This window comes from Podarcis tiliguerta (genome assembly GCF_965153285.1).
Source record: "Podarcis tiliguerta genome assembly, chromosome: 13".
NCBI classification, from domain to species: domain Eukaryota; kingdom Metazoa; phylum Chordata; class Lepidosauria; order Squamata; family Lacertidae; genus Podarcis; species Podarcis tiliguerta.
Window position 1 is genome coordinate 46,686,482 of NC_139546.1, and position 13,660 is coordinate 46,700,141.

At 45.5% G+C, this 13,660-nt stretch overlaps 1 protein-coding gene across 1 annotated transcript in view; it reads right to left on the minus strand.

Annotated features, from left to right (window-relative positions):
- Positions 1-8,287, minus strand: part of LOC310663156 (uncharacterized protein) — a 106,776-nt gene extending 98,489 nt beyond the window's left edge. The window contains exon 1 of the transcript XR_014504378.1: positions 8,218-8,287. The gene's annotated coding sequence lies outside the window, so the exon portion shown is untranslated. The remainder of the gene's footprint in view (positions 1-8,217) is intronic.
- Positions 8,288-13,660: the final 5,373 nt, after the last annotated feature.

Here is a 13,660-nt window from a genome sequence, read left to right on the forward strand (position 1 = left end):
ACACATTTAAGGAGCTCTGTACCTAGCTTGCTGCTGCACAGATGGTATCATTGCATATGGGAAGTTTTTATCTATCCTTGGTTTTCAAACCCAGCCTATACACCAATACCTTCTCTGGGAAGGCTGGGGTGCTTTTGGTGCTGGGCGCTTTCTTTATATATGTTGGGGAAAGGAGCTGCGTAAATATTCCTGGAATCTCCACTATCCCACCTTGTCCTCATTCAGCTCAAGGAAGCCCCATGTAAGTGCCACAAATCTTCCTACTCAGGTCCACACACACAAGAACTTCAGTTAAATCCCCTTTGCTCCTTAAAGCTTTCATTAAGGATTTACACCCTCTATCTACAGATTAAAAATGTTTGTCAGAGAATCCAGCAGAAAATAATCAGCACTAAATGGTGTCATAAATGTTGTTCATCAATTATGTCTAAACTTAATAGCTGTTGCCTCTTTCTCTCAAGCTTTCCCCACCCCAAAACTTAAAAGACAAAGGGAACGGTCTCCATGAGAACCTCTATCGCGCCAACCATATCGAAAGCAGCCTTCAGCGAGCACAGACAATCCTCACCGGCATGGTCATAGGGCTTCCTCAGCATCGCAAGCTCTCCAGCCTATACTACATCATTCTCTTCAGCCTATCCCGGATTCAATGATTTCCATGCTTCATCTATACATAAATAAAATCTCAATATCTCTCAGCTTAATGTACATCACAGGGGTTCTGTAATGATAATATAGAGAGGCATAGTAGTGTGTATGCTAACTTCAGCTCTTTGGAGAAATGGTGGTATACAAATCAACACCAGATGAAGCATATCCTACTGTATCTATCCCATCTGGGGGCAAATTTCTGGTGAATGGGGCATGGGCCACCTGTCACTTTTTAGATTAGCAAATGGAATGTCCTGTATTCTTCTTATTCTGACATAGTAGGATAGAAAGATTATGCCCTTCATATACAATATTAAAAGGGTAGTTGCAAAATGCCACCATTGACCATGTTGATTTCTGTTCCTTCCTGGAGTGCAGTTCCTATGGGGATCTCTTAGCCACCTGCCACTTATTATTATAATGCTGCAAGGAACAGTGGAGAGTCATTATCAGATCTCAAAAAAGGAATTAACAGATTTGCTTTGGGGGTGGGGTTGAGGAACAGCCCTCAAATGGTAAAGGGCTAATCACTCGCCTCCTAGGATCATGGAAGCCCCTTTAATTTGTTCCAACTGCCCAAAGCTCCAAAGACTTGCCAGAGGATACTAGAAAATGATCAACCATTAAACCTGAAAATTGATATAACTAACCCCCCCCCCGAGCAATGTACACCTGAGAGTAGGTGAAAAGGTGGGCAGGGCTCCGTCACTTTCCTTTCATACGTTTCCCCTTTTATTCCACCTTACTGCAAGCCTCCATGATTCTCCGGGGAGAAACCATGACATTTAAACCTTTGCAGGATTGCAGGATTGTAACCTGGATATAAAAGAGAGAGGAGTTAGAGTTATTGAGGAGGCTTACAGATTCATTTTTAAAGCAGTTTTTCTATCACTACAGTGGTGCCTCGCAAGACGAAAAGAATCCGTTCCGCGAGTCTTTTCGTCTTGCGGTTTTTTCGTCTTGTGAAGCAAGCCAATTGACAGATTAGCGCTATTAGCGCTATTGGCAATTTAAGGGCTAAAAACGGCTTTTTAAGGCTTAAGGGATTAGCGGTTTTGCTGCTAAAATGCTTTTAGCAGCTTAGCGCTTCAGAAAAAGGGGTTTTGGAGCGGGGGGGAAACCCGAAAATTTTCGTCAATTTTCGTCTTGCGAAGCAAGCCCATAGGGAAATTCGTCTTGCGAAGCGCCTCTGCAAACGGAAAACCCTTTCGTCTTGCGGGTTTTCCGTCTTGTGAGGCATTCGTCTTGCGGGGCACCACTGTACTGATGAATGTGAATGTTACAAGACAGGGGCTCCTCTACTCCTTGGGGAACATGTGTCATTGAGAGGAGAAATATTTCCTGACCAGAAAGCAAAATGCAGGTAGATTCTGGGAGAGCCTGTTCAGTCTTCTGCTGTACTGTTTTTAAGTAAGAAGACAGGCCCAAAGAAACCAGTCTCCTTTCAAAATCCTTGAATGTTAAACAAGAAAGTGGTGGGGCCGGCTGCAGAGAGAACCAATTCCTTGCAAGTGCAGAACATACCTTACGTAGCACTGGTAAAAGTGCCAGTTCCACATACTGTATAGGGATGTTGTACATGAATAAGGGGCTCAGACAAACATTAGCCAATCAGTACTCCCTCATCACAAGGCAGCAGAGAATTAAGGTCCCAATCTTCCTTACAGCTGCTTGAGCAGTCACCTTATCTATATACAAATAACACTCAGACTCCCACAGGCTGGAGCGGAAGAAGCTATGAGCAAAATGCGCCCCCTCCTTTCTGAAACATTGTAAGCAGATTCTTGCAATGGGAGGGGTGCAACATCCTCATCCTCCCCCTTTTCATGCCAACCATTGCAGAATCTAACATAACCGCAATTTACGTACATACACCAAAAATTGTTCCTTGTTTACAACTTTGGTTAAAACATCTGCAGGTATCTCTTTCCCCGGCATATAAGACACTTTTACAATACCGTTTTGGATACATTCCCTAGCTCGATGAAGCTTGATTTACAGATACTTCATCCTCTGCTTACATCCTTCTGAGTGGAGCAACGGTATACATGCTTTATTGTCCTGATAAACTTGAACAGGACAAGTGACCTTTACTTTTATATCATCAAACAGTTGCTGTAACCATTCTATGTCCATGAGGGAAAGAGTTAAAGCGTTAAGTTCTGCCTCGCAAGAACTGAAGCTTACTGTTGCCTGCTTTCTACAAGACCAATCAAAAAGACATTGATTGTACAAATAGCACACACCTGATGTCGGCATAGATCTCAAGACCTCCAGATTTTTGACTAGTAAGTCTCAATCTGTAATCCACAGTTCCTTTTAAATATCTCGCTATTTGTTTAAGTGCTTTCCAATCTTGAACTGTGGGTTGGTTTGCATGTCTGCTGATCAGATTTACACTCACAGCAATATCTGGTCTTGTACATCTTGCTATAAAACTGAGTTTGCCTAATACACTCCTGAAAAGTGTTGTATCAGGAAAAAACATCAGCATCAGCATCATGTTGATAACCTGAGACCATGGGGGTGTCTACAGCATTGACATCGCTCAGGTTCAACTTTTCAATGACATCAGTGATTTTACGTGTCTGATGCAGCAAAACATCACCTTGTGCATTTCTCTCTACCTGTAGTGAGAGATAATTGCTGACTTCTTCGAGATCTTTCATATCAAAATGCTTCTGCAGCTTTGCTAGAGTGCTTTTGTAGATATTCTCATTCTTCCGCAAAAATAATATATCATCTACAAAGCAAATGCAGTAGAGCTTGTGCTGATTTTCTCTTTCACAAAAACACAAGAATCAGCCTTCCCTTGCTGAAAACCTAGGGAGAACAGCACTTCAGTCAGCTTGGTGTGCCAGCATCGTGCACTGTTTTAAACCATACAGGGATTTTTTCAGCTTACAAACCATTCCCTGTCTTATCTGCACACCATCTGGCGGTGACATGTAGACATTTTCAGTGAGAACTCCATACAAAAATGCAGTATTTACATCATGATGAGAAATGCTTATACCTTCCTCAGCAGCAATTTTCATCAACAGCCTAACACTCTCAAACTTTACTGTTGGTGAATACGTCTCATGATAGTCCTGATCAGGTATTTGAGAAAAACCTCGTGCCTCTAGTCTGGCTTTGTACCTGACTATTTTTCCATTCCGATCAGTTTTTGTCTTGTAGACCCACCTACTATCAACACACTTCATGCCTGGTTCTGCTGGAACCAATTCCGAAGTATCATTCTGCTTTAGGGAATTCAACTCGGCTTTCATGGCGTTCAGCCAAGGTTCAGCATCCTTTGCGGACAGATTTTGAACCTCTTTGTAGTTGGCTGGTTCAAAAACCGCACCAGGGTTGCTAGTAACAGCAGCTTTAGCAAACTCTTTGGAGAACTGTTTAGGTGGTATGGTCTTTGTAGTTCTTTTAGATCTACACAAAACTCTCTGGTCCTCTGGGTCTGGTGTCTCCTTCTCCTTGGGAGAATGATGAAGGTGCTGTGTCTGAATCAGTGTCAGACTCATCTGAGGCTTTTGGACTTCGATAATCTGTGTCATCATCAGAATCTATGTTGGCATCAGCATTATCATCAGCAACAACAGAATCTGCCTCTTTCTTAACTGCTTTTGCACCATCATCATCTGAAATAGGATGACATTGAAAAATGCCAACTCTGTCCCATTTTGGTTTACAATCCATGCTTCTGGTCAACCTAATCGCTTTTGTGTCAGTGATCAACACACAATAGCAACCCTTTTCATATCCCAGAAAAATACAATCTTCACCACGTTTGCTCAACTTGTTGTCCTGCAAAGTCTGCACTCATACCTCTGAACCAAAAATTTTGAAATGTTTTACGTATGGCTTCTTTTTGTAAAGCATTTCATATGAGGTGCAATCAATAGCGGATTGATATCTACGATTGTACACATAAGGAAAAACAGGAAAGAGCCTCAGCCCAAAAGGGATTGGGTAGGCCTGAATCGTGCAACAGAGTTCTTATACCTTGTTGCAAAGTTCACACAAACCATTTTGCCATGGAGATCTGGGCGTGGCAGTCATGTGCTCTATGCCCTGTTCAGTAAGAAAACTCTCAAATTCTTCTGAACAAAATTCTCCACCCTTGTCAGTAAACAAACGATGTATGTTCTCATTGTGTACATTCCTGAGCCATGCACAAAATTTTCAAAACTTAGGGAAAGCTTCAGATTTCTTCTGCAGCATATAGACCCAAACATATCTTGAATGGGAATCTGTCAGCACCATGAAAAAACGTGAGTTGCCTCTAGAGAGTGCTAGAGGTCCCACCAAGTCAGCATGTATGACTTCATAAGGTTTCTTGGCTTCTCTCCCAGATTTTACACCTTTGGGAGCTTGCTTAGCCTTATTTTCAGTGCAAGAAACACCTTTCATATGGTAAGGTCATTTTTTCAGTTTCATGCCCTCAACCATGCCTGGCATTTTAGCCACTGCCTGAAAATGCAAATGATCATAAAGACGGTGGTACTCATGAATACATTGATCATGCAGCTTCTCATTCTTATCTACAGAAATGTTACAACATGTTTTCTCAGTTGCTTCAGCAACAAACAAAAGGCAATTGATATAAACCATTAACACATTTGGCATACAGAATGAGCTTGCCATCTCGACGAATTTCAAAACGAGATCCAGCAAAAACCACCTTGAACCCTTGATAATCAAGCTGAGAAACACTCAAAAGATAGTCCTGAAGATGAGGAGCATACAAGACATTCTTAATTGTTGCATTAAAGGTACCCCTGCCCCTTGACAGACTCTAGGGTTGTGCGCTCATCTCACTCTAGAGGCCAGGAGCCAGCGCTGTCCGCAGACACTTCCGGGTCACGCTGGCCAGCGTGACGAAGCTGCTCTGGCGAACCGGCACCAGAGCAGCACACAGAAACACCGTTTACCTTCCCACTATAAAGCGGTATCTATTTATCTACTTGCACTTAAGGGTGCTTTCGAACTGCTAGGTGGGCAGGAGCTGGGACCGAACGACGGGAGCTCACCCCGCTGCGGGGACTCGAACCACCGACCATGCGATCGGCAAATCCTAGGCGCTGAGGTTTTACCCACAGCGCCACCCGCGTCCCAATTGTTGCATTAAGGCTCTTTAAAAACACAGTTCCTTGAGCCAAACTTCTGAGAACAGTTCCACCTGCTTAATGAATTGCTTTCTCCTGCTTCTCAAGATGAACAGAGAGATCCTTATCTTTAGATACGTGGTACAGTCTATGACAAAAAAACTCCACCCACGCTGATTGGAGCAGCGTGAGACCGAAGCCTTTGATGTAGCCGGTCCTTGGGGATTTCATCCTCCTCCCCCTCTGCCTTTGAGGTTGCCCTTCTTCTTTGAAGTTTTCTTACACTGGAAACTCATATGGCCTTGAGCTCCACATGAAAAGCCACAATTTTAGAGCTTTAGCAGCACTTTCACTTTCCCTGCTGGAGACTTAGGCACATTTTCAACAGCATTGTCCCGGCTTTCTTTAACAGCCTGTCTGCAATCCCACGCATTCAAGAGCACGCTAGACACATAATCTTCTGTTAGCCGGTCAGAAGGCATGGTAGAAATTTGAGCAGCTACATCGTCAAAAGAATCATCTAGGCTATTTATCATTAACATTGCAAACACAGCCTCTGAAATATTCAGGTCTCGCTGAACAAGGTCCTGTCTGAGGCGTTTTAATTGGGACAGATGGCTGGGCAAATCATCATCTTTCTTTAATTGCAGCCTGCACAGCTTCGTGAAGAAAATCACGCTGGAACCGGCATTTTGTCTCAAATGCATATCTCTCAGTTTATGCCAAACAGCTCGTGCAGTCTCTTGACCCTCTAAGTTTACCAACAAGTGGTCTGAAACACTCAAAACAATTGTCCCCGGGCTCTCATGTCTGCAACATGCCACTCAGGCCATTCATCTGCATCCTCCTGGGGAGGGTCATCTTCTATGGCGTGGAATAGCTTTTCCCTCTGTAAAAGCGCTTTCATTTTGACCTGCCACGTTGGATAGGTCTTGGGCATGAGGAGAGGAGAGGATAGAGCCATCTGGCCGGAATGTGCACAGGCCATGTCTGCTATTAATTAAAGCAAGACACTTCCCTACTTGAAACACAAAATAAAGCCTTAGACTCCTTCAGCCACTCTCTTTCCCACTCAGAGCGCAATTAACAGGCAAACAGGGACGCTATCTTCTTTTCTTGGCAGCCAGCAACATACCTCCATAAATCAAGCAGCAGTAGCAGCGTGGAAAACAGCTCCAGAAACTCTGCTTCTAGGCACCGCAAATAAATCCAACATGCAGCTTCTGTTCTGCCGTCCGGCATCAGCGTCAGAAGCCACTGGGCCCATAACCCATGTCAGCTTCGCCTCTGAGCCAGTGCCAACGACTGGGCTCAACCTCTTCAGCCCCGACTGGGCTAGGCAAGCTGGGAAGGCACTTCCAGAGAACATCCACTGCAGGGAGCAGGTCTAAGTGCTGTGGACTCACAACTTAGAGCTGTGAGCACCAAACTCAGTCTGCCCTTGACAAAAGCTGAAGGAAAAACATTCAGTCAGGCTAAGATAAAGGTCCTGAGTTGGACAGAAATTATTAATTTTGAGATATGTGACCCTGTTATCTCGGGGGAGCAAATTTTATTTACACCTGACTTGATGTTGTTCCCCCCCCCAATGTACCTTAATCTGTTTTGACTATTGCAATAAATATATTGCTCACTCCAATTATACAAGGGTTTCAAGATCTGATTTGAATACCAATAGATCTGATTTTCCTATGTAAGAGTTGGAACTTCTGGATTTATCAGAGTCCATAAGTAGGTCAGAGAGTAGACTCAAAGGTTTCCAAAAAAATGGAAATGCAACCCGTATTTTATAGTGCTAGCCCACACTCAATATTCCATCGTGTGTATTCCTAGTTCTGCACACATTGTCTCATACATGATTGAACTTGGGAGCCCCAGGAGACGTCTGAAGACGGATGTGAGGGGGATCCGACTGAGACATCTGTCACCCCATTGAACGCCAGGGCTGATCTGACTGACTTGGCTGGCTAGGCAGGTGTCCCCCTGTTTCATGTGCATCCCTCCCTAAGCTGCATGCTCAGTGGAAGAGGAAGACCATCCCAGATAGGAGTGTACCGGTTCTTCGGTCAAAGCTTGATGATAGCTGCGCTCCCTGCATAGAAAAACCTCCCTGATAGAACCTCCCTCTGTAATGCAGGAATCTCAGCTAAATTATTTCAGCTACATAGTTGGTGAGAGCCCTGCCTTCTTTGCCCCTATCAGAAGAATGTCTCTTCTGTCCCCTAAATCTACAAAGATCGCAGCACACAGAAACAGGTACTTATAAATGTTAATAAAAGGGTATTTTTGGAAAGACTTTCAAATGACTATCCCATTTACTGCTGACAAATAAGCAGAAAAGTTGGAGTAAGAGAATCCAAGGGTTGTTATTGCTCTGTTTCTAAGGGTGGTTCCAGATGCTCAGATTTCAGGTAGATGCATGAGAAGGCTGCATAGAGGAAGGAAAGAGAAGCAAACTCACCTGTATCAGCCTGGGAAGAAGTCAGTGGCAGGCTGGCCCCGCAAAGGAGTCCCACAAATGGTAAGAAGATTTGGCCCACATTATAGGATTCAGTGTGAATGGCATGTGGGCCATCAGGCCTGCTTATATAGCATCCTGGGAGACTTTGTTTCCCATCAGTAGCTCCACCCAGACAATCCAAGAAGAGGCTATTCTATGAGATTCTCAGAAAGTCCTTCCAGAAACTTGAGTGCAATTGGGATTTGTGGGAAATCCTAATAGCTATGGGGAAGTTCGCCTACTGTTATTATTTAATTTGCATATCACCCTTCATTAGCAGATCACAGGCAGTTCAGAACATCAAAGTACAACATGAGAACACAAAATATATAATCTTCTTCCCTGATCTTCTTTAGAGGACAAGATGCAGAATTAGCAAAATGGAGAAGGAACATTGTGACCTTAATTCTCTGCTGCCTTGTGATGAGGGAGCACCGATTGGCTAATGTTTGTCTGAGCCCCTTACTCTTGTACAACACCCCTATATGTGGAACTGGCACATTTACCAGTGCTACATAAGGTACGTTCTGCACTTGCAAGGAATTGGTTCTCTCTGCAGCCGGCACCACCACTTTCTTGTTTAACGTTCAAGGATTTTGAAAGGAGACTGGTTTCTTTGGGCCTGTCTTCTTACTTTAAACCAGAGCAGCAGAAGACTCAACAGGCTCTGTTCTGCCCTGGCAGGTGGGCAGCCAATGGCCTTTCAGCAGCAAGGCATCCCCTCTCACCTGAGCAGGCCTCTCATTGGCCAATTCAAAGTGCAGGAGCTGGCGGAAACTCCACCTGGGCCGTATCAGCACCATGCTTTAAGCAACTGATGTATTCATCATGGCAGGGTTATTCTGAAAGACGTGCCTCCTTTCTTTATTTTTCACACCAGCTGCACAGCAGCAAGACGTCCCCAAACTTTATCCCAACTCGTTGATCATAATCTCTGAAACTACATGAGGCTTTCCCAGAATCTACCTACATTCTGCTTTCTGGTCTGGAAATATTGCTCCTCTCAATGACACATGTTCCCCAAGGAGTAGAGGAGCCCCTGTCTTGTAACATTCATATTCATCAGTAGTGGTAGAAAAACTGCTTTAAAAATGAATCTGTAAACCTCCTCAGTAACTCTAACGCCTCTCTCTTTTATATCCAGGTTACAATCCTTGAATCTCTACAAGATGACTAATCCAATCTGACTTGCCTAGATGGATTATTCCTGGTGTCCCCTATTCTCCCGCTGAAAATACAATAAAGACTCACAAGTTTGTCTTTAAAAGTATAACAATAAGTTTACTCACAAGTTGGTCACAGTACACATCCTAGAAGGCAGGCTTTAAGCTTCAGGTTGCAAACACAGAATGTGGCTTACATCCTTTGTGAGGATGGGCCCAAGTGCTGCTGGCTGAGCGCCAGCAGACAACAAAATGGCTGTGAGAATGAACTGAGAGTTAGCTGAGACAACATGACTGTGTGACTTGCCCTTTTATAGAACCATGCCCATCTGCTGAGTCACTTACAGGGGGAACAGGAAATTAAACACCCGCCTGACAGTGTCCACTCTAGGAAGCAAAGCATGTTGTAATTGACTGTACTGATGTATTACATCCCACACCATATCCCATAACCTCTGCACAGTTACCTAGGTAGCTCCTTAAATGTGTGGAATGGGCCACCAAGGCAAGGATATAAAAATCTGCCTCCAATAGACGTGCACCACCTGTTCATCTAAGTCACTCTAGGCTGGGTAAACATTGCGTGACCAGGTGGCGACCTTCCCAGGGACAACCAGAAAGGGATAATGACGCATGACAACGTGTTATGGAATGGAAATTTGGCCACAACTTTATTAACCTTTCAAATATAGGAAGACCTTGGCTTAGGCATTGGGCGTGTATCCCTCCCAGCCCCCCAGCCGGGGGAACTAGGGCTCCTCAGTGTAAATGGGATATGGGGGTACCCCGCAAGACACATGTGTACGCAGGCAGCCCACCCCATATCCCCTCATGCAGGGTAGTTCACTGACAGTCTTTCAGTGTATGGCCAGTGACACCCTCATGATGTCAAGCCCCCTTCCCAATCTCAATGTCAAGTTAGCGCCCAGGGAAGATAGGGAGCCAAGGGACTCTTCAAAGGGACGTGGGCTAAATTGCAGCTACGCTACAAAGTGAAAGGTAGCTGCAAGCCCATTGCCTTTTTAAGACCAGCTTAAGGAACAATCGGTGATGGGTTAATTGCTTCCATAAAGAAAAGGGGGGGGTGCATAAAAGGTCTGACTTGAAAATTCATTTTATGCACACCGCCCCCTGTCGCTCTGCAAGCTTCCAAGGTAGCTGCTTGACGCCTCCAGGGCGCAGTGGGAATTCCCGCCGCGCTCCGGAGGCTTTGGGTTACCTTCACTGAAGGCGACCGAATGCACCTTGTTTTAGAGGGGGAGAACAAGAAAAGAAACTTTATCCCCTGCTCTTTCTGTCCCATCCCGAAATATGGTAGTCATGACCCAACCGGGCACTGTGTTGATACGGAGCTGCCACACATTCTTATCCTCCTGATTTTTTTCAATAAATTCTGCTGGCCTTATTTGCTTCAGTGATTTCCTCCTCCACTTTACCGTTTGCCAGTGGTGGTCGTGTGAGGACATTGTGACTGAACTCTGTCACATTATGCTTCCTCTATCACTAGCTAATACCAGAGAGGTTTGGAGCACTATGATGTGGAGCACTATGACCACATCACGTCAGTAAATTACTGGTTGGGCTCAGACCCAGAACACCCTTAAAGAAGGATAAGAACATAAGAATAATGTTTTGGATCAGCCAGCAGCCCATCTGTTCCTCCATGCTTTTCTTACAGTGGCTAATTAGGTGCCTATGGGGCAGCTTGCAAACACCACACCTGCCGTTCCCAACACCTAGTACAGCCATACCTTGGATCTCAAACACTAATTTGAGACAAACCTCTTAAATTTCCCAGGGGCAGGAAACCACCCTTATTTCACCTCCAGTAACCCTTTTTGCACACTCATTTCCAACGTAGCCCAGCCAGCAAAACCAATGGCCCATCAATGAAAATGGAATATATAGTTCAATAGCACCTGAAAGGCCACCCCTGCCGCTCCTGGTCTCAGAGCTGCCCCCTTCCTGCCCTAAAGAGAGGCGCCTCCTCACACAGCCCCACAGGGGCCTGGGAAGAAGATGTCCCCAGACTTGGAGGCCCAACGGAGACTGGCCAGGGGTGAAAGTGAAGCCAGCCTCTTGCCCAGGGAGCAGCAATGGCAGCAGTGGGCCCTGTCGGGCCTGCATGGAAGAAAGGCTCCCCTTCAGGACTGGGCACTCAGCTTCCAGGCAGGCATTGCATACAGCAAGCACAATAAAAGCCAGCATGGTACCTGCCTCCCTGCCCAGCTTCCCACTTGTCTGTCCATTCCCAACAGCAATGGCTGGCAGACTGGCCGGCTTGGCTCCTCGCCCGCTTGCTTGCTTACTTCAAGGCCGCCCACCTCCTGGCAACCAGCACCCAATGGCCAGCCCCAGGGGCAGCTTTCACTTGTATTAGGTTTGCAACAAACAGCTGTGCAAGACTTTGAGAGTCAGAAATGTGAGAGGACATCATAGGGGGGAGGGAAGGAAAGAGGGACAGAGGACAGTGTTGCCCGCGGCACCCCTGACCACAATTCAAATCACCTCAGGGTGCCAGGGCACACTGGTTGAGAACCACTGCCTTAAGCAATGGGTGCCTCTCACCCTCCTTAGACCATGCAGGCGTGTGTGTCGTCCCCCACCCACCAAATCACCCATGTAGAGCTAGCGGAGGCCACCGGTTAGGGAGACCCACCCAAGGTTGCTTGCCGAGAGCCAGAGAACAAGGAAGCTCTCCACCCTTTTTCTTTTCAACCCAACTTCAGGAATTGCCTGCGTGGCTTAACTTTGTCCTCTCTCTCTTTGCCCCCTCCCACCTGCAAAACGACTAGTTGTGCAACGGTGAGGTATGCTGTGCTATCAGTGCGTACACTTATGATGCCAGAGGTGCTACCTGATTGGCCACCTGCCAGTCTCATAATCTTCATGCCTTCAGGGACAGAGTCAGAGAGATGTTGAGGAAGGGGCGTGCATCATTTTTCACTCTGGGAATTCTCCTCAGGCCTCTGGGTGAGCTTCATGGTGTCATTGATTCAGTCAGCGTAGGAAACTATCACCTGGCTGAAGGCCAAGAGGGAAACCTTGCTGCTGTCCTTCAATACTCAGGTGTTCACATGCTGACCCACAGTGAGGAATATAGACAGAGGGCCTTCTCAGTAGTGGCGCCCGCCCTGTGGAACACACTCCCATCAGATTTCAAAGAAATAAACAACTATCTGACTTATAGAACACATTTGAAGGCCTCCCTGTTTAGGGAGGTTTTTCATGTTTGATTTTTTATTGTACTTTGAATTCTGTTGGGAGCTGCCCAAAATGGCTGGGAAAGCCCAGCCTGATGGGTGGAGTATAAATTATTATTATTATTAGTAATCCACTTAACAGAAACTTCACTCGTATTGAGCCCTGTGACCAAGCCGGTGAGCATTGTCTGTGCTTGCTGAAGCCTGGTTTCTTCACAGTACAATAGAAATTGGCATGGGGACCATTCACCTTGTCTTTTTAAGTTTCCGGTGGGGGTTAGTATGAGACAAAAGGAGAGGCAACAGTTATTAGATTTAGACATACCTGATGGACAGGAAGCATTTAGGAAATGGTGGTCTTGAAAGAAGGAGCATCTAGAAAGGGCTATGATGACATTCTGATGAACACGGGAATTCTTGACAGGGTTATTCTGAAGGGTTTGCCTACCTTCTGCATTTTTAATACATGCTTCACGGCATGCGGCACATTGTCTTTTTGCACTCCTTAAGTGTGTTATTTTTAAATATAAAGCAGCTTAGAAATGATTTGAAAATCATTGAATGCCTTGGATTAAAACCTCTCCTTTCCATCTCAGTCCTTCGCTTCTTGCTTTTGTCTGCCATCCGTTCGTCTCTATACCCCTGTGATTTTCCTTCTCTCTGATCCTCTTTCCCATGCATATTTTCTTTTCCTTGAATCGTGGGATTATTGAGTTGGAAGGGTCCCAAGGGTCACCTAGTCCAACCCCCTGCAAAGCAGGAATCTCAGCTAGCTACGTAGCTCCTTAACGTGTGGACTGGACCACCAGAGCAAGGATATGAAAATCTGCCTCCAACAGAACTGCACCACCTGTTCATCTAGGTCAGCTGATGCTGGGTAAACATGATCAATAGGCAGAAGAAACTGGTCAGCAAAATGAATTGTTGTCACTCCACTCACCTTTCCTTTTATAGGACATGCTCTGCTTCGGGGAGGGGGGAGAGACACAAAATCTGTGCTCTGGGAGAGTCTAAACCCTGGTGAGAAAGGATAGGCTA